We start from the raw sequence: 20,877 nt of genomic DNA, 5'->3' as shown, positions 1-20,877 counted from the left end.
CTTTCTTCCTCCCTTTCTTCTTTTTAAACCCTACGGAATCCCTCCCTGCAACCTTCCCCTCTTGAACCTCTCCCCTCTGCACCCCCTCCCCCTCCTTTCCTACCTCTACACTACCGTCCCCTTGAGCCTGCTCCTGGCTAACCACCCCCTGCCCCATCCTCCTCTTACCCCCCCTCCCTTCCCTACCGGAACCCCCTCCTCCTCCCCAACCCCAGCATCTTCCCCTTCCATCCCCCCCTCCTCGTCATGGGTACCCCTTCCCTTCCTACCTTGACTCCTTTCCCCCTTATCCTTTCCCCGACTCCTCTCCCCTCCTCCCTCTTCCTGAGGTCCCTTCTCCCCATCATCCCCCTCCCCCTGTATCTCTGCCCCCCCTCCTCTTCTTCCAAAATCTGAAATCGATTACCCCCCTGCCCCACCCCAGGCGACCCCTGTAATGTCAAACCCTTACCCTTTGAAACCTTCCGTTTCTTTAATTTTGACACTTGAACCCACTCTCCCTTTCCCTCCCCCTCCTGTCCCCCTCTATTCTCTAGACCCCCGCCCTCCTCTAACCGTGAACCCTCCTCTTCCCCCTGCAAACCACCCCTCCCCTGTACCCCCAAACCTCCCTCTCCTCCCCCTTCCTCCCAAGCCCTCCCAACCCCCAGACCCCCAGAACCCTGACCTAGATCCTGCCCCTCTCCCCGAATCATATTCCCCCTGCCCTCATCCCTCCTATTATGACGCGCCCTCGGGCAGTCTCTAAAGGCATGCCCCAGACCCCCGCACAAATTGCAACGGATAGAGGAACAATTTTCTGTATAGTGCTCCTTACTCCCGCACTTTACACACTGTTGTACTGGGCAAGACATACTATAATGGCGAAAGGATCCGCAACGGAAACACTGCCGTGGCTGTCCCTTGTAAAAACAGAGAATCCTGTCCCGGCCAATAAAAGCCGCAGAAGGAATGTGCTTGACCACTTGCCCTTCCTGTCTTAGCTTAACCCAAGCCCCCCACCCCCCTGCCCACACCCTACTTGGATCCGGGAGTTTGGATAACGGGGTTCTCAAATCCGCATGCCTCTGTAACCAGTAGGCCAGGTCTGCCCCTGAAATGGACTCGTTTCGTACCAATACAGTGACTTGCACCAAGTCAGGTCTACTAATAGGAATAACCACATAATTGCTCCAATCCCCCCTTCCTTTCACCCCCTCATACCTTTCCCAAAAGATTTCCATACCCCTCTGCGTTAGAAAACTAACATCGTACTCAGGCAAATTAACTGGGTGAATACAGGCATAGAAGTCCTCCGGCACAAACCCCAGACCCATGACCATCCTCAAAACCCTCTCCCGAGAAGGCATAGCCCCCTCCCCCACCCATCTAATCTGCACAACATTCCTTCGTTTGGGGATTTGCCCCGCCCCTCTCCCTTCCCCCCCTTTCCCCCTTGATCCCTCCACAGGCACTGGCCGCCCCCCCATCTCCCCTCCCCCCTCACCCCTCACCACCGCCGCAAAGGAAAGAGCACCCTGCCCCTCACTTCTCCCATACCCTTCTTCCCTTCCTCCGAATCCCGGCTCCCCACATCCCCCTCCCCCACCTGCCGACAAGAAAGCATACCCCTCTCTTGACCAAGACCCTCCCCCCGCCCCCCACCCTCCCCTCGCACACAGCCCCCCCTCAACCAGTTCAAACCCAGACCTTCAACTGGGACATCAGGAGCTTTAGCAATTAGTGCACTTTCAGAGCCTACTCTGGACTGAGCAATTGGTCCAATGTCCTGCTCCATTCCATGCAACTCCTGTTCCAGCTCCTCTTTCTCCTGCTGATTCTCCATGTCCTGGGAACCATACCCTAGCAGGTCCCCTGCAACCTTGACTGCAGATTGAACAGAGACCTCTCCTGATTCTTCCTCCTGGCAGACCTGCTCTGAGCCAAGCTGCACAGCTGATGATAATTGATTACCAGAAACTGCTGCCTCAATCAGAGCACCTTTGGAGTGCTCCTGCAGTTGGAAGCCTACTGGCTTTTGCTTCTCTTGCAATCTCTCCATACAGGTAAGTTCAATACTTTTTTCCACACCCTGTTCTTCTTCCCCACTAGTGGGTACTGAAAAATTGTCCTGGGTGAAAAGCCTGTCTCCATCCGTTTCAATAATATGAAAGTGTTGTAACTTTGTGTCTTTTCCTTTCTGTTCTACCGGAATACCTGAGGCCAAACAATCCGCCCCTCCCCCTTCTCCTGGAACCGTATCCAACCTGAGTACTCCCTCTTCCCTTGGGCTCATCAGGGCTTTCATAGTTTGCAATGTACTTTGACTGTTTGGACTTTGTACAATCTCTGTTACCAACTGCCTTTTGTGAAACAATGTTCCTGAGCTTAAACTGGTAGATTCCTGTGCTGGGGAAAAACCCTCCTGGCTCATAGTTTTAGATGTACCAGCCTGCATCCTCTCTTGATTCTCATAAACCTCCCTCAAGGGATTTGCAGAGCCTGTTTTAAAACAAGCAATTCTTTTTTCCTTCTGTTTCAGCAACTTTGTTAAGCGCTTTTCTTCCGTCTTATACTTTTGACCATGCTCTGCTGGGGCAAGCCTACTCATGGCTTTAGTCATTTTCAACCGTTTCCCCAGCTCCTCTATTTCCTTCTCCAGAGACTTGATGTGCCTCACCCGCTCCACCGTTTCTCTGGCACACTGTCCTGGGTCCATCTTCTCCCACTCACCGGCCTCCTCCCCTTCTTCTGACCACTCTTCTTCACTGCCGGCTGCCTCAAATCCCAACTGGGCCTCCTGCCCCACCTCCATTCCTTCTTGTCCTTGCTCCTTCTGGGTCTGCACCTTTAGGGCCTCAACCTTCCTCCTTCCTCCCCCATGATCTTCAGGCTCCTTACCTGGACGCCGCTGGGTCATGGAGGAGGCACCAGATCCACAATCCTCCCTGGCCCTGGAAGCTTTACGGTCCAGGGGACTACGCTCCCTTCGTGCTGGAGGAGGGGCTGGCTGAGAGCTACTCCGCCGGGCCTTCAGATCCTTCGGCCTTGTAGGCCCCATAGCCTGGGAGTTTCCTGGGCCTCTCTCCCCAGGACCCCTCCGCATAGCTGGGGAAGGGACCAGGCCTGGCTCCCTTTCCTCAGAGCCTCTGACAGCACCTCCTTCCTGTCCTATGTCTGACAACAACTGACGCTTGGAATGCCCTCCCGCGGGAGGTGGTGGAGATGAAAACGGTAACGGAATTCAAACATGCATGGGATAAACATAAAGGAATCCTGTTCAGAAGGAATGGATACTCAGGAGCTTAGCCGAGATTGGGTGGCAGAGCCGGTAGTGGGAGGCGGGGCTGGTGGTTGGGAGGCAGGGATAGTAGTGGGCAGACTTATATGGTCTGTGCCAGAGCCGGTGGTGGGAGGCGGGGATAGTACTGGGCAGACTTATACGGTTTGTGCCCTGAAAAAGACAGGTACAAATCAAGGTAAGGTATACAGAAAAAGTGGCACATATGAGTTTATCTTCTTGGGCAGACTGGATGGACCGTGCAGGTCTTTTTTTTGCTGTAATCTACTATGTAAAACACATTTTATACATGGAACATGTGTTATAAAGTTACTCCTTAACACAGTCGTTTTGTTACAACCCATCTATCTTTTTAATCAACTCTAGAAATCCCTAAGGTTCTTCCTCTGTAGCAGTGTAGGAACCTCTAGAGAGAGAAGAGCAGGAGACCTAGAATTAGAGGAGAGTAAAAAGAGGCTAGTAATGAGAAAAAAATCATAAAAAGGTTGAAGGCCAGAGGTGCAGATGTTGACCATCTAGTGAGACTCAACATACTCTGCCTGGCTCCCAAAGGCCTAAGTGTAAAGGTGTGTTTTGAGAGTGGCCTTGAATTTCTTAAGGGATGGTTCTGTGCGAAGTGGAAGCAGAAAGGCCTTTTAGAGCTGTGGGCAGTGTAACAGAACGTGCTATGATAGGTCATATCAAGTCTAGCTTGCAAAACAAGAGGAATATAAAATCGAGATCATGCAGGGACTGATTAATGCAGATAGATAACAATATTAGGACCTCAAGCTGCATTGTGTAACCTATGGGAAGCCAGTGGTGATGGAATAGTAAAGGTTTAGCATGATAAAATTTTTTGGTGTGACAGAGATTTTTCTCAGTTGTACTTTGGGCCACTTGAAGACACTTAAGCAATGATACAGCCTTGAAGCTATCAATGCATTTACCAGAGCTATCTGGGATGGATCACCTCATTAGTAACATACCATATGGAATTGGCGTAAGCCCATCTTCTTTAATGCAACAACCTGGTAGTCAAACGAAAGTTGATGATCAAGGAGGGTCTGTAGATACTAAGAGTAATTAGTGAGCTGCAGATAGTAGGGTAAAGCAAGAGATGCAAGGACCAGCCAGTAATCCAGTATACCACAGTTTTGAAAGGATCAAGACAAGATGATTTTCACTTAACCAGGCTGAGAAGGCATCTAAACATTCACTGACTCAGTTACTAGGGACTATATGGAAAATTAAAAGAATATCATCTTCTTAGTATTATCAATAGAAATCAAACAAAATAAAATATTGAAAAGAAAATAAGATGATACCTTTTTTATTGGACATAACTTAATACATTTCTTGATTAGCTTTCGAAGGTTGCCCTTCTTCTTAGTAGAATGTACTTATGCCAGAATCTTGTAGTATAACAGCTAACGAGCTAAGAAAAATATTAAAAAGCAACAGTCCCAGCACAGACCCCTGGGGAATCCCACTATCTACCCTTCTCTATGGGGAATACTAACCATTTAACCCTACTCTCTGTTTTCTATCCTGGATCCCATTAAACAGTGACCAATAAATGCAAGCTAGTACCCCGGGGGCTTTAGAAAAATGCAGTTTCTCAGTATCTTTCAAATTCTTTCATATATCTTTGTTAAACATATTTTCTGCCAGTATTAATATACTTTAAAAATGAACAGCTTAGGCCAGCTAACTGTAATACGTTGGGGCATCTTTACTATGCTATTTTAAAACAATGTATATGCATATTTCTCTATATATTAATATAGAGCATAATTTGCACAGGTAATTTTACTGCTTCAGGTGGTCTCCACTGAGTCTTAAATATCTGGGTATATGAGTAGAAACTTCGTTTTCAGAAAATAGCATTTTGTATAGAATGAAAGTTCAAAGTCAGGGCTCATCATATGAAGCTGAAGGGAGGAAGCCAAAATTGACAATGTGAAAAAAACACTTTTCCACATATTCTGATTAAAATAGATAACAGGGGGTGGGGCCTGTGCAAAGTTTAATGTGGATGAAAGGAGAGGCAAAATCCCTTCTGCAAAATATTTCATAGCTTAGGGCATCAGCCTTTTAGCTGGCTCGCACCCCAGCTGTGGACAAATGGGGAACTTTGCGTATCTGGGTTCAAAAAAGGTTTGGACAAATTCCTGGAGGAAAAGTCCATAGTCTGCTATTGAGACAGACATGGGAAGCAACTGCTTGCCTTGGGATTTGTAGTATGGAATGTTGCTACTCTTTAGGGTTCCAAAATATTCTACTCTTTGGGGATGTACATGTAATTTTGCTATTTTGGGGGATTCCGGAATCTTGTTACTCTTTTTGGTTCTGGAATGCTGTTACTCTTTGAGATTCTTCATGGAATCTTGCCATTCGTTATGTTTCCAGAATCTTGTTACTCTTTTTGGTTCTGGAATGTTGCTACTCTTTGGGATTCCGGAATCTTGCTATTCTTTGGGATTCTGCAAGGAATGTTGCTACTCTTTAGGGTTCCAGAATCTTGCTACTCTTTGGGGTTCTTCATGGAATCTTGCTATTTGTTATGATTCTGGAATCTTGTTACTCTTTGGGGTTCTGGAATGTTGCCACAATTTGAATTTCTGCCAGTTACTTGTGACCTGGCTTGGCCACTGTTTGGAAAACAGGATACTGGGCTAAATGGACCACTGGCTTGACCCAGTATGGCTATTCTTATGTTCTTATACTGTTTGTCTCCAAGGCAAATAATACTTTCTACCCAGTGACCACAAAATGTTTCTGAAAAAACATTAATAATAATCCTTTCCCTACTGTAAGAGAAATTCTTCTGAACCTCTTATTCTCCCCTTTTCATCGAGGTCCCCTCCTTTACATTGATTGTGTTAAATGTGACAGCTCCTGCTCTGTTGGGTGGACAGTTGAGAAGGGAAAATACCCTGCAATCTTGTGAAAAAGCCATGTACATTCTCTGCATTTCTCGTCCTGTCAAAACACCTCTGGGAATACCTTCTCACTGGCTGCCTACAGGTGGAAGAACAAATGTGCTTTTTAGACAGGATAATCAAGACATGTTCATCTGATCTGAAAATTGCTAAAGTCCATAAATATGAATCTGCAAATAAACCCACAATATGATAAAACATTAGTATATAGAAGCTTATTACATGGCTGGTAAGAATTCACCTGCTACAGTTTATAATCTAATAGTTCAATGGTAAGCAAAAATATTCACACATACGTACATATAAGTATTGCCATACTGGGACAGAGGAAAGGTCCATCAAGCCCAGCATCCTGTTTCCAGTAGTGGCCAATCCAGGTCACAAATACCTGGCAAGATCCCGAAAAAGTACAAAACATTTTATGCTGCTTATCCCAGAAATAACAAATCGGAACAAGAATAGAGCTGCAATACAGAGAAGTGACTGCTGCTGGTGCAGGCATCTGTGGGTGCAGGGAAAATCTCTTTTTCTACAGGAGTCTCATATATCGTAAACAGCTGATCACACTTCACCTTGAGGTGAATCTAAACACTGTGTGTATTCTTAATCATTGACTCTCCTTCCCCCTATTATTGTAGGTTCGTTGCCATCAATTCCCCTTGACAAAGCGTCCTTGCGAAACAGGCACCTGTCGGGGACGTGGAGGCACGCCGACCTACACAGATAAGTAAAGCGCAGCAATTGACTAATTAAAACTGTTGGCTTGCTGACTCGAGCAGGCATCAGATTATTTAGCATTAGAAAGGTGGGGGAAGGAGAGTTGATGATTAAGAATACACACCGCGTTTAGAATCACCTCAAGGTGAAGTGTGATCAGCTGTTTACGATATATGAGACTCCTCCTGTAGAAAAAGAGATTTTCCCTGCATCCACAGATGCCTGCAGCAGCAGCAGTCACTTCTCTGTATTGCAGCTCTACTCTTGTTTCGATTTGTTATTAGACATTTATAATAGAGACTAGCTGTTTGCTGTTGACAGTATCCCAGAAATAAGCAGTGAATTTTCCCCAAGTCCATTTTAATAATGGTCTATGGACTTCTCCTTTAGGAAGCCGGCCAAACCTTTTTTAAACCTCGCTAAGATAACCACCTTTACCACACTCTGAATGGGGACACCAAACCCTCAAATGTCTCAGAATTAGCAACAAACAGACCAATTGATGTGAAGATCATAGATCTTCACATCAATTGTTTTTTTTTTTTTTTGCTGTTTGTTACTTTATATGTGAGCAGGGTCTTTGCCTCTTTTGTTGCTGGATCAGATAGGAGGAAAAATCACAAAACTCCTTACTCTTTTTCATCATAAAATAGTGAAGGCCTCTCAAGGAATGGAGTTACATCTCTGCTGTGCTCTTGAACAAATCCTCCGATTATAATGTTACCGTCCCTGTAGTAGTTGCGTTCTGAACTCTTCGCAATGATCTGCCCACACCGGCAATCAGCGGCCTTCCAGAGATCGGCGTACAGTATTATCGAAATCAGAAGAGGATGCGTTCTCATCGTTCCAGGTGGAAAAACAGCCAATCTTCCTAAGCTTGACTCTGGTAAATATATAACGGAGGATACCGCACAGGTCTTGGCGACTCCCAACTTTCGGAATCTTTGTATTGTAGGCAGAAAAGATTGTGCGCTAACCAAGCGGTTTCAAAGTAGACACGGAAAGATTTTTTTGATGGACACAAATCACATCACAGATGGACCACGGAAGTCTTCTGCTGATGTCGATGTGAACTGTGATCCGAGCGAGTATCCAGCAGCTGTGTGGAAACCGTGTGATCTTTATAGGACTCTGCTCCTGAAAGGTTCAGCCTCTAGGGATATCTTCTGCAAATCTATGCATTTAATATTAAATATAGGTTGTTTTTATAAATATGAGCTTACAGAAGCTTTGCTTTCATTAAATGCAAGACAAATATCCATTGGAACAGAATGCTTGGTGAGGTCTGTAATAATCCCAGTCAGAAATAAATAAAGTAGAAAATACGCTTGTGTGATTAAAAATCTATCAGATATTTAATCCCCTGTAGGACAGAGCAGGTGTCACTGCATACAGAATAATATCTTCAGTCTTATAGACAGATTTATCAACGTTATTTTCATGAACAAGGAGAATAAGTACATAAGTACATAAGTGTTGCCATACTGGGAAAGACTGAAGGTCCATCAAGCCCAGCATCCTGTTTCCTACAGTGGCCAATCTAGGTCACAAGTACCTGGCAAGATCCCCAAAAAGTACAAAACATTTTATACTGCGTATCCCCAGAAATAGTGGATTTTCCCTAAGTCCAGTTTAATAATGGACTTGGGGAAACCTTTTTTAAACTCTGCTAAGCTTATTACATGGCTGGTAAGAATCCACCTGCTACAGTTTATAATCTAATTGTTTAATGGTAAGTAAAAATAGTCACACTCTGGATGGGGACACTGGACCCTCAAATGTCTCAGTTAGGAAGAAATAAGAAACAGCAAATAGCAGTAGTTGGTCTCCATTTATCAGAAATCAGTGTATAGGAACTGTTTTTACTACATTGAAAGGGAATTGTGCTGTGTTTGAAAAGACCCTAAGAGTCTGAACTTATTCCTTTATTATGCTTTACACAATGATTTTACGCAAGCGTGTATGAAAACATATTTATATTGTGTATGATGTGAAATGAGTATAGCAATAATAGAGCTATTCTGGGTCAGACTGAAGGTCCATCTAACTTAGGAGTCTTTTACTAAGGTACACCGAAAAATGGCCTGTGCTGTTGAAGGTGCGTGTATTGGACATGCGCAGGTCCATTTTTCAGCGCACCTGCAAAAAAGGCCTTTTTTGGGGGGCCGAATATGGATGTACAGCAAAATAAAAATAGGCGTGCGTCCCTTTTGGGCCTCAGACCTTACTGCCACCCATTTACTTAGTGGTAAGGTCTCACGCGTTAACCGGGCGGTAATCGTCAGCACACATACATTGCCAATTATAGCCCAGTTAGCGCCATACGGTAGAAAATAAAAAATATTTTCTGCCGCGCGTAAAAAATGGAATTACCGCCCAGGGCACCTGGTAGCTGGGCGTTAGCTACAAATTGATGCACGTTGAACCCTTAGTATCCTGCTTCCAACAGTGGCCAACCCAGGTCACAAGTATTGGTGACATTCAAAGACATTACAGGTGGACAAATTTGGAATTTATTAGTTCATATGGAGATTGGATTAAAGATATTCCAGGTGTGTGGCCTAAATTTAACCCCCGCAGGGTGGGTCTATAAAGGGTCCCCTATTTTAGGTGTCAAGAATGTGCCTGTTTGGAGCCCAACCTACACAGAAAAATAGGCCTCTTCTTTGTAGGCCCAAGAGCACGGTTATAGTTTAGGCCCGATCACACTCATCAGCCCTAGAACTGGAGTAAATGCTTGTCCACCTGCAAAGCACGCACCATCCAACAGTGGCACATGCTTACAGAACAGCATGCAGCCAAAAAATGGTAATGTGTCAACATGCATGTGTGTATGATTTGAATACCAGCTTTCATATGCTTTCTTGTCACCTAAGGGGCCCTTTTACAAAGGCGTGTTGAAAAATGGCCTATGGTAGTGTAGATGCATGTTTTGGTCTCAGCAGAATCATTTTTCAGCGCACCTATAAAAAATGCCTTTTAAAATTTTTGCCGAAAATGGACGCACGGCAAAATGAAAATTACCACGCCACCCATTGACCTAGCGGTAATGGTCTATGCATGTAAAATGCCGATTGGCATGCATATCAGATGCGGGTCAAAAATGAAGTTACCGCAAGGGCCACGCGGTAGCCAAGCGGTAACTCAAAATTGACGCGCATTGGGCACATGTATAGAAGAGCCTCCAAAGCAGTGATGTGTAGCTGATATCTAGAGAAAGTTACCCATCTGGGGACATACGTAGCCAATTTGGTAAAAAAGGATATCCCCAATGAACACGAATGAGAAAGACATGCATGAATAAAGATTTCCATACAATGTATAAAAATAGTATTACTACTAGACATCAAAAAAACCTCACAAATGATAGTCATAATTTCCAAATATGCAAGTTATCCATTCAAGCTAAAGACTGACTATTCTGTGATCATGTAGGGGGTGAGGTTGCACTACTTGAACTGATGCACCTTTTATATTTGGACTTTGAATTGGACTTTGAATATACTTTTGTGTTTTAACCAAAGAATCACAGTTCCTCTAATGAGTCTAAACTAAAATCGCACAGCTTGAACTTGTTAATAGTAAAACCTACTTGTTAACCAGCAGCTAGATAACAATTTGTAGTAGTCAGCAATTGGGGCTTGTAAGGGAGACAGCTGGCTCTGTCAGTGCAGTCTCGTGATCAATACACAGAGGCTGTATTATGTGGATGTGCTGAAACAATATAATAAGTTGCATTTTCTTGCAAAGTAACATTTTCTGTGAAACTGACGTATTCTTTCTCTGTGAGAACTACAGAACTACTAAACTGTACTTGTACTGCACATGTGTTGGTGTGATGCTTGTGTGATGTATGGCATGCGTTATGCGCATGGTCACTAACGATGTATAAGAATGAGTGTCAGGTGATGCTCGGGGCACAGTATCCTGAGTCTGAACTTAGTACTGTGTCAGCTAGCTAATAAAAGTTGCCTTGCTTTGGAAGTCAGCGTCTCAGCCTCCTTATTTACTTGCTGATCAGTCCGGTTACAATCATACCTAGGGATGACCTCTGAATATTAGAAGTAAAGATAAACTGATAACATATCAATTTATCTTTATTCAGTAGCATGTCTTTTTATTTCCTGCTGTTCCTATCAGGTTTCAGCGGAATAATGTAGCATTTGGGGAAAAAGATACAGCCCAGGAGTCCAGCACTGGAAGCGAGAATAGCAAATATCTCCACTGCCACCATGTACTTGCCCTTGGTGCTCAGGTATGTTGGAATGAAGGAGATCCAGACGCTACAGAACACCAACATGCTGAAGGTGATGTACTTGGCTTCATTGAACCTGTCGGGGACATTTCTTGCTAGGAAAGCTACGATGAAGCTGATACCTGCCAGAAATCCCAGGTAACCCAGAACACAGTAATATGCAACTATTGACCCTTCATTACATTCAATTAGTATTGCTCCAGTTTCTGATCTCATATTAAGATATGGGAATGGGGGAGCAGTGAACAACCAGGCAAGACACAGAACAGTTTGAATGAGGGAACAGGAAAAGACTATAGAAACTGAGACCCTGGAACCCATCCATTTCCGGAACTTACTTCCATGCTTAGTGGAATGAAAGGCTGTGACCACAGTGACAGTTTTTGAAAGAATGGAAGAGAGAGAGATGTTGAAAGTCACCCCAAAGGCAGTCTATCGGAGAATGCAGGTCAGTTTGCTTGGACAGCCAATGAATATTAAAGAGCAGAGGAAGCTGAGCATGAGAGAGATGAGGAGAATGTAACTGAGATCCCGGTTGTTGGCTCTCACTAAGGGAGTGTCTCAGTAATTAATAAAGATTCCCAGGATGACAGCAGTGATCAGAAAGAAGAAAGTGCTGATGGAAGTCAACACTATCCCCAAAGGTTCTTCAAAGGACAGGAAGGTTGTCACTTTTGGGATGCAGGCGTCTCTTCTTTGATTGGGCCATTGGTCTTCTGGGCACTTCCAACAGATGTCGCCATCTAAGAATGAACAATACCGGCTAAGTATCTCATAAATAGCATTAGTTATAGGACAGTGACAAAAATTCTCTTTTATTATCAATAATTTCACATTGTAGAAAGACAATATCAGAATAAGAACATGGCAGCGCTTCTATATTTTATGTCCTTTGAAAAATGCTGAATGCCTCAAGAGATATAGCAACATATCTCCTTGGAGCTTCTCGCCTGGAGACACCTTCACTTTGGACCTCTCCCCCGTGAGATCTTCCTTGGGGCCTCCATGAACTGTTCTGCCGCAGGGCATTTAACCACTTCTCCCCTCTGAATCAGCATAATAGCTCCACCTGCTGAAAGGTGATTTAACTGCAATACCAGTAAGGGAGTGTTCAAACTTCTTCTACTGACCTATAAATGTACTCACTCTGCTGCTCCCCAGTATCTCTCCACACTCGTCCTCCCATACACCCCTTCCCGTGCACTCCGTTCCATGGATAAATCCTTCTTATCTGTTCACTTCTCCACTACTGCCAACTCCAGACTTCGCTCCTTCTGTCTCGCTGCACCTTACGCCTGGAATAGACTTCCTGAGCCCCTACGTCTTGCCCCATCCTTGGCCATCTTTAAATCTAGATTGAAAGCCCACCTCTTTAACATTGCTTTTGACTTGTAACCACTCACCCCACCTACCCTCCTCTCCTCTTTCCTCTACACATTAATTGATTTGCTTGCTTTATTTTTTTGTCTATTAGATTGTAAGCTCTTCGAGCAGGGACTGTCTTTCTTCTATGTTTGTGCAGCGCTGCGTACGCTTTGTAGTGCTATAGAAATGCTAAATAGTAGTAGTAGTAGTAGTAGTAGGGGCACCTGCCGCTTATATCACTTACTCCCTAACACATGTAGATATATATGGGTATATAACAATGCACATAGGCACATATATGCTAGTATTCTAAAAATGTACTCGCATAACACAAGCATTTATTTTATTGAATTGCCCTTTTAGTGTGCGCTAATTTATTCACTGGCTCAATGGCTAGTGCAAGAGGTCGAACTTAAATATATGAGTGTATTTGCCTTGCTTTCCTTTATAGCATAGACTCCAAATAGGCACCTTCTTGGCACTTAATTATAGCTGCCCCCTTATAGAATTACTCTTCAAGTACATGGCGAAGAATGGGCAGCACAACATCTTACACTTGCAGGCTCATTTTCGAAACAGATGGACATCCATCTTTCGACATAAATTGGAAGATAGACGTCCATCTCCCAGGGACGTCCAAATTAGTATAATTGAGAAACCCGATTTTGGATGTCTCCAACTGCAGTCCGTCGCAAGGATGTCCAAATTTCAAGGGGGCGTGTTAGAGGCATGGTGAAGGTGGGACTTGGGCGTACCTAAGACTTGGACACCTTTGAGCCATAATCGAAAAAAGCAAGGACGTACTAAAGTAAAACTTGGACGTTTTCACCCGGATGTGTTTTTTTTTTACGAATAAGGCACAAAAAGGTGCCCCAAATTACCAGATGACCACCGGAGGAAATCGGGGATGACCTCCCGTTACTCCCCCAGTGGCCACTAATGCCCTCCCACCCTCAAAAAATATCTTTCAAAATATTGATTGCCAGCCTCTATGCCAGCCTCAGATGTCATACTCAGGTCCATGACAGCGCATGCAGGTCTCTGGAGCAGTTTTAGAGGGTACTGCAGTGCACTTCAGACAGGCGGACCCAGGCCCATACCCCCCTACTTGTTACACTTGTGGTGGAAACAGTGAGCTCTCCAAAACCCACCAGAAACCCACTGTACCCACATATAGGTGCCCCCCCTTCACCCGTAAGGGCTATGATAGTGGTGTACAGTTGTGGGTAGTGGGTTTTTTGGGGGCTCAGCACACAAGGTATGGGAGCTATGTACCTGGGAGCATTTTATGAAGTCCACTGCAGTGCCTCCTAGGGTGCCCGGTTGATGTCCTGGCATGTCAGGGGGACCAGTGCACTAGAAATGCTGGCTACTCCCACGTCCAAATGGCTTGCATTTGGATGTTTTTGACATGGATGTCTTTGGTTTAAAAAATTGCCAAAAGTCAAAGATCGCCATGTCTAGGGACGTCCAAATCCAGGGACGTCCAAATTCAAGGACGTCCTTGGAATTTTCGAAATGAAAGATGGATGTCCATCTTTTTTCGAAAATACGGTTTTCCCCGCCCCTGGATTTGGACATTTTACAAAGACATCCAAATCCAAACATAGACATTTCTTTCGAAAATGCCCCTCTTGGTCACTCTATAAGGATCAGTCTAGTTTAGGCTGCAGAAAGGCAGGTAAATGGCAGCATTGTAATTTTTTACACTACTTGTGTTGGGGCCCTTTTATAAAACTGTGATAAAAAGTGGCCTTAGCGCTTCCTTACATGGGTCATTCCCGCAAGCTAAGGCCATTTTTACTGCTGGGGAATAGTATTGTATTGTGCAACTTATCTTCCGCCTTTAACCTTAAGGATGCAAGGCAGATTACTAAAAAGAAAAAAAAAACTTCACCTATGAAGGGACAAACAGCACTCTTCCTTATTAAAAACAAATAAAATTTACAATCACTGATTTAGAAATAGATATATTTTAAGTGCCTTTTGAAATAAATGATAAGATAACATTTGGCAAATCTGATAAGGAAAATTATTCGGAAGAAAAGAGTAGCAAAGTCAACAGAATTCTTCCAGAAAAAAAAACACGCGGGTGATGATAATGGATCAAATTTGAATTTTATTGCATAAAAGGACTCAACACAGCTCAGTGTTTCAGCTAGTGTGCCTGCATCAGGAGTCTAAAAGAATAAATAAATAAACAAATAAATAAATAAATAAATATATATATTATATATAAAAATACATTTATGAGGACAAGATATAATGCTTAAAATAACTGGCGATATGTGTATATACATATAGATACATACACAAACAAGATATAAATATGAAGGATAAAAGTGTAATGGCTCATACAAGGTATACATATAGGGGCACTTTTATTAAACTGCGTTAGGCTCCACGCTCATGCAGCACGTGCCCAAATGAGACTACCGCCAGGCCAGCGCACCCCCTGGAGGTAATTTCAGATTTGGTGCATGCCCATAACACCTGGATGAATTATTTATTTCCTCCTACACATGCCGTTTCCAGCGGTAATCGGCAGTCAGCGTGCGCCAACTGGTCACTGCGTGTGTAGTGCATGAGCCCTTACCACTAGATCAGTGGGTGGCATTAAGGGCTCAGGCCAGTTTTAGATGCACGCTGGTTTCAGTTTTACTGCAGACCCTTTTCCCGTCACTAATACATGCGACAACACTGCTGCAGGCCACTTTTTACCGTGGCTTAGTAAAGGTTAGCAAACTACATGATCAACCATGCATTAAACGATACTTTGATATACAAGAGATCCTTCCCAAATTGACTTTTGACTTACCTTTTTCACTGATGGAAAATCTAAGTTCAATCTCCGAATGTTTCTCAGAATCAACCTATTAATAGAAAATTCTAAAATGTGTACCATTATATAGATGATAAGGGCTCATACGCTAATTGGTTAATACTCAGCAATGTAGCTGCGCTAACCAATTAATGGAGACTATACCCACTCTCCATTCCTAGACCGTCCCCAGCACCTGCACATGCAAAATTGACTGCAAGATGTCAGAATGCAGCCCACGGTAAGCCCACATTAATGTGATGGTTTGGAAAAACTGTCTGAGAATAGAGATCCCCGGGTCCAGGTTGAAAATGATTATAATTAATGTAACAATTAAATCAGGGGAGACAAAAAGCTTGCAGCTAGATGATTCTTACTGGACATTGAGCTAATGTTGAAATAACTTGAGACAGATGCTAGACAAAACACATTTTTTTGTTTTTTTGTTACATTTGTACCCCGCGCTTTCCCACTCATGGCAGGCTCAATGCGGCTTACATATACAGGTACTTATTTGTACTTGGGGAATGGAGGGTTAAGTGGCTTTGCCCAGAGTCACAAGGAGCTGCCTGTGCCTGAAGTGAAAATCGAACTCAGTTCCCCAGGACCAGAGTCCACCACCCTAACCACTAGCAGAATGATAAAGAACACGGAACCGTGTCCCTGATCAGTAAATTTAATTATAGCTTGCTTTTGGGAAATCATAGATTTGTCAGCATTAAATGAGTTGACGTGAATTAGAAAGATAAAATAAAGGTCAGCTTGTTACTAATATGCTGGATGGACAACTGCTGACATATTCTGATATTACAACAATTTTCCATGAATCTGTTGAACTTTCATAAGAAAGGTAATGATTAGTGAGTAATCTCTCTATATAAAAGGCAACCTCAACGTTCTGAAGCCTCCACGGAAGTTGAGGCGCCCGAGATATCCGGTGTGCCCTGGAGTGTCTGCACCGCCCTCGCGTCAAAACGTCATGACGTCGAGGGCGGAGCTATGACACTCGAGGGCCGAAACGGAAACGCCACAGCGAACTAACAAGGCAAGTAGCTCGGAGGGACGGAGGGAGGGGGCCCCTTGCTAGCGCCCGTTTCATTGTGCTCAGAAACGGGCATTTTTTCCTAGTGTTTTCCATATGACGCTGATAACATGTGACTCCTGAATCTAATGATGATGTGGCTTTGATTGCTTACCTATAAAAAGAAAAGGGCTGAAGTGTATCTCTGAACCAGTCCTGTAGAATCTCTGCGGTTCAAGAGACTCAGGAGTTCGCTCTGCATTGGTCTTTACTTTTATTTATATATATATTTGTGTGTGTGCTTTATTCCAATTTCTCTTCATCTCTTCAGGGAATCTAGGATAAAGAACTGATAGGTCCCCTGATGGGGGAGGGCATATAAAGATCAGCTTAGCCCTGCACGCTTTCAAATGCAGCTTAGTAAAAGGACCCCTTTGTGAGTTATCCTCCTAAATCGGCCTCTTTGAAAATTTATTAGGGCCGAGTGCCTAAATTTATATTCAAAATTTCGCTAGGGTCCTAACTTTAGGAGCATTTAAAGTGGGTTAGAACTGATTTTCAGCACTAGGCTCATAAATCAGAAATGACTGACAGGCCTACCAGTTAATGCAGAAGGTTTGAAGTTACCGAATGTTAATTTTGGCAACTAACGTGATTACTGAAAAATCTTAGTGAGGCTTTTTTTACTTTTATTTATTTATTTATTTATTTATTTTTAAAGGCGGGGACCGTAGGCAATGACATTTTTCTCTCATTCTCCAAAGAAAATAATGCCAATCAAACTGTGGATTAGTCATGGTTCCTGAAAGTCCAAACAGGTTCTTTATTTGTACAGACCCAACGTGGCCACGTTTTGCCAATATGGCTGCATCAGGGGTATTGCCATAAAACAGCTAACAAGGAGAAGATTCATCACAAAATGATAAAATGTTTTCACATAAAAAAATGACAATAAGTCATCAGGTTTAAAGAATAGCATGCAGCCAGATGCACTTGGAAATTCTAATTGATGCCAATAATTGATTGTTAACAGTTCATTAGCCAATTAAGTTGCATTCATGTCTTGGCCACTTGCATAAATTTGGTCGCCAAATCAAGGTCCCAGCCCCCGGACTCTAAATAGGGCACTCAGAATTGCATGCCGAAATTTGTGCGTGCACCCAAGATACGTATGCAAATTGAATAATGAGCCCTTAACTATCAATAATTGGGTGCACATTATTGATGTTAATTGGCATTCATTAAAACTGTTATGTATATGCATCTGGATGCACACTGTTCTATAAGGCTCAGCGCTTAACTGTACTAGCAAGTAACTCAAAAGGGGGGTGTGGCCATGGGCGTGTCAGGGGAATTCTGAAAAGTTACACACGCACTTCTAGGATAATGCCGCATTGCGTCAACATTTACACCAGGTTTCAACAGGTGTAAGTCTGGCGCCTACAGTTAGGCGCGCGAAAAAGTACTAAGCACGATCCCGCAAATTTCACAACTTGCACTACCCCAGCTGCAAAGGACTTAAATACAAGCTGATGCATACCTCTACCTTCTCTTACATGAGCACGCAGTTATGGAATGCATTACCAACAGACTTGAAAGCAATCAACGAAACAACTATCTTTCGAAAATCTCTGAAGACATTCCTCTTCAACAAGGCCTACAATGAGAACCTACAGCCTCACTAAGTCACCTCACCAACCCACTCAATTATGCACGCTTACCTTCTACAACTACCCTAATCACTCTCTTCCTTCGTCTTTTTTCCCTTCCTAATCGCTACACATTACTAACTGTATCTGATCTGATATCCTGAATTGACAATGTTAACAAATCTATGTAAGCCACATTGAGCCTGCAAATAGGTGGGGGAATGTGGGATACAAATGCAATAAATAAATAAATAAACAAACAAAGGGTTTACGCCAAATTTTGATTGTCATTTATTCAATCCAGCTCTATATATAGAATCCAAGGATAACATACAGAATTGTATGAGTTACTTCACTCATGCTAGACATCAGGACTCACAGAAACAGAATCCAGATCAGCAATGCGCCAGAGACTGGCGCTGAAGAGGACTTCGGCTGGTGGGGGTTGGGGATCCCTGCCAGCAAAGGTACCTGATGGTGGCAGCGGGGGAGGGTTGGCGGCGGCGGGAGGGGGGGGGGGTCGAATGTGGTGGAGGGTCAGCGGTGGGGGTGTGTGAAAGCAGGGGGCCAGGGCTAAATCTGCGGGGGCCCATGCCCCTGTGGCCCCACCTAGCTATGCCCCTGATGGAAAGTCTGTGATAAAAGAAGCTTTCTGAATTAGTGATCATTAATTGAGTATTGGATCTGAAAAATAACATCCCAGCCATTTTTTTACATATGTAGGAGCAGTTTATGAGATGCGAACCTCTTCCCTGAAGAAGGAATACGAAACCTGGCCATGTCGGCGGAGGTTTGACTTGGGTGAAAAATCGCTGCCAAAATTAAGTATTACTTATACGCATCTCAAAAACTTAAAATACACACTTTTTATAGTATGACTATTGAAGATTACATAAAAAAAGTTAAAAGGAAAAAATCGGGTTGATCAATGAAGATGTGTATAGCGCCATAAATATAGGGACGCTGTTCCCAAATGGGATATGCTGTCAGTTACTCTGATGATCCCCGTTAAAAATATTAAGCTTAATTAAAGATATGAAGATTGTGTGATCTTGGACTGTGCAATGTGTAAGAATTGTGAGTGTTTGGGACAATAATTGATATTGTATTTGATATAAGTCCCCACACCAGTACTGCAAGGTCTCTTTATGTTGATTCTTTAAACCTGAGCATCTGAATCCTATGTTCACATATAATGGTTTTAAATATAATATTTCATGATATTTACGACTCTGTGTTCTGCATAAAGAAATTTAATACAATACTTTTCTTATATGGCAGCTATAAATATGTCTATATTATTTTTTATTTATTTATATATATATATATATTATTTTTATGGCAGTTATTTGATGATTTGGTTTCACTATGATCCCTTTGGGTTGACTATAGTGACATTCTTGTACAGTATTTTGGTCCTCATTTACTCTATTTTAATTTTTGAAACATATATTTTATATAATGTTTAATGTTTAGTAATTAATCTGTAGTAAAAAAAAATTTGATTGTGATTTTTACTGTTCATCTGTTTAAATGGTTGATGTTTACTATACTATTTTATGGATGGTGAATTTTTAAAATATATGTGTAGTGTGTATTTATGATTATATTTTTGTTTTTATATTTGTGTGTTTTTTTGTCAGACCCCTGAGGCAGGCGTTTGTGTGCCAAAACACGGCCCGTGTCGGGTCATTTACACATTAAAGGACGACATTTATCTCTATCCTGAAGGCCCAGTGTTGCTTTTTTGTTTCTATTCATTAAACCTGAGCATTTGAATCCTATAGTGTGCAACCCAAAAGGAGGTGTAGCTCTGACAGGAGCATTTCAAAAAGTTGTATGCAGTGTTATAGAATACTGGGTCTCCGTGCCCAACATGGCTATTGGTATTTACATCAAGTTTCAGCAGGCGTAAGTCTGGTGCCTACAGGTAGGTGTGGGATTTGGTATTAAGCGTAATTCTATTAAGGGTGCACACCCTTTATAGAGTAGTGCTTAGAGCTGATTTGGTTCCTGTGCCGAATTTGGAACACTATTTATGGAAAATGTGTTCTATTAAGTATTATTAAAACATTAATCCCCAGATTCTATATATCGGGCCTAGTGGTATTCTATAACAACACGCGTAACTTAATTGGCTTAACAAGTTAATCAGCGTTGATAACGGGTCTTGACGAGCAATAAGAGAACCAAGTGGCATCCACAACAAAGAAAATGTTTCACTCTGTGGAAACTCAAACGCTTAAAACAATTCTTCTTGAGGGAAACATTTCGCACCCTGATAAAATCAATGGTTGTTGTTGTTGTTACATTTGTACCCCGCGCTTTCCCACTCATGGCAGGCTCAATGCGGCATACATGGGGCAATGGAGGGTTAAGTGACTTGCCCAGAGTCACAATGGTACTAAGCCACGCAGACTACTGCAGTAGAATCTATGCGGGATGCAAAGCCTCTCTGGTACTATGTAAGCCACATTGAGCCTGCAAATAGATGGGAAAATGTGGGATACAAATGTAACAAATAAATAAATAAATAAAATGAGCACAAATCTGCAATAATTAGAACTTATGTGTACACCTCGCTAAGCATATTCTGTAACTCAGAGCATCTAAATTCTAATGTGCGCAGCCAAAAAGGAGCATGGTTATGGGTGGAGCAATGGGTGTTCCAAAATTTACACTTATTGTCATAGATTAAGCCGTTGCATGCCTAAATCTACGCGCCAGCATTTATGACGTTTCCCTTCGTGTAAATGGATGCGGGTCCCCAACCCCCGTCAGCAGAAGAGTTTTCCTCAGTGCCGGTCGACTCTGGCGCCTTCGCTGTGTGATCTGTTTCTGACGC

Source organism: Microcaecilia unicolor, chromosome 3, assembly GCF_901765095.1.
Source record: "Microcaecilia unicolor chromosome 3, aMicUni1.1, whole genome shotgun sequence".
NCBI classification, from domain to species: Eukaryota; Metazoa; Chordata; class Amphibia; order Gymnophiona; family Siphonopidae; genus Microcaecilia; species Microcaecilia unicolor.
The sequence above is the reverse complement of the archived record's forward strand: the minus strand, read 5'-3'. Positions refer to the sequence as shown.